Source organism: Mercenaria mercenaria, chromosome 3, assembly GCF_021730395.1.
Source record: "Mercenaria mercenaria strain notata chromosome 3, MADL_Memer_1, whole genome shotgun sequence".
Classification (NCBI taxonomy): domain Eukaryota; kingdom Metazoa; phylum Mollusca; class Bivalvia; order Venerida; family Veneridae; genus Mercenaria; species Mercenaria mercenaria.
In genome coordinates this window covers 74,158,745-74,159,948 of record NC_069363.1, presented here as the reverse complement: position 1 = coordinate 74,159,948, position 1,204 = coordinate 74,158,745, and positions in this window count along the sequence as shown.

Genomic DNA, 1,204 nt, shown 5'->3' with positions numbered 1-1,204 from the left:
TTACTGTGACATTTCTTGCTAAAACAGGTTTGTCATAGATCACCTCTGCATAACTTACTGTGATATTTCTCGCTAAAACTGGTTTGTTATTTACACCACTGCGTAACTTACTGTGACATTTCTTGCTAAAACTAATTTGTTATGGATCACCTCTGCATAATTTACTGTGATATTTCTCGCTAAAACTAATTTGTTGCGAATCATAACTGCGTCACTTACTGTGACATTTCTTGCTAAAACAGGTTTGTCATAGATCACCTCTGCATAACATACTGTGATATTTCTCGCTAAAACTAATTTGTTATGAATCACAACTGCGTAACTTACTGTGACATTTCTTGCTAAAACTGGTTTGTTATTTACACCTCTGCGTAACTTACAGTGACATTTCTCGCTAAAACTAATTTGTTATGAATCACAACTGCGTAACTTACTGTGACATTTCTTGCTAAAACTGGTTTGTTATTTACACCTCTGCGTAACTTACTGTGACATTTCTTGCTAAAACTAGTTTGTCATGGATCACCTCTGCATAATTTACTGTGATATTTCTCGCTAAAACTAATTTGTTATGAATCACAACTGCGTCACTTACTGTGACATTTCTTGCTAAAACAGGTTTGTCATAGATCACTTCTGCATAACTTACTGTGATATTTCTCGCTAAAACTAATTTGTTATGAATCACAACTGCATAACTTACTGTGACATTTCTTGCTAAACCTACTTTGGTATGGATTACCTCTGCATAACTTACTGTGACATTTCTTGCTATTTTGAAAAAGATGTTTTGTTAGGAAAGTGCTTCCAACTTTCTGTCAAATTGCTGAAATCATTTCCTCAGTTTTTCGGACTTTGAAAATCTGCGGCCATTTTGGTGAATTGAAACCGTAGTGATTATAGCTTGAAGAATACATTTTAATATGTTTATTTGAAATATTAGATATATTTATGTTTGCTTGTATGAGAACTTGTCCTAAAAAAGTTTTAAATATGACATATAAAATAATTAATTTTTTTTATTCTCACACAATAACGGCACAATTGTTGTTAATGGCAGGGCGACAATTAGGCCATTCAAAAAGTTGAACCCGGACCCAATTTTTAACAAGGCAAGTTATATACCAAATGTTCGTAAAGATTTGAAGTTTATTAGGCTGCCGGCATAAATTGGCATAAATGGTGGCGATCTGAGAAATCCAAG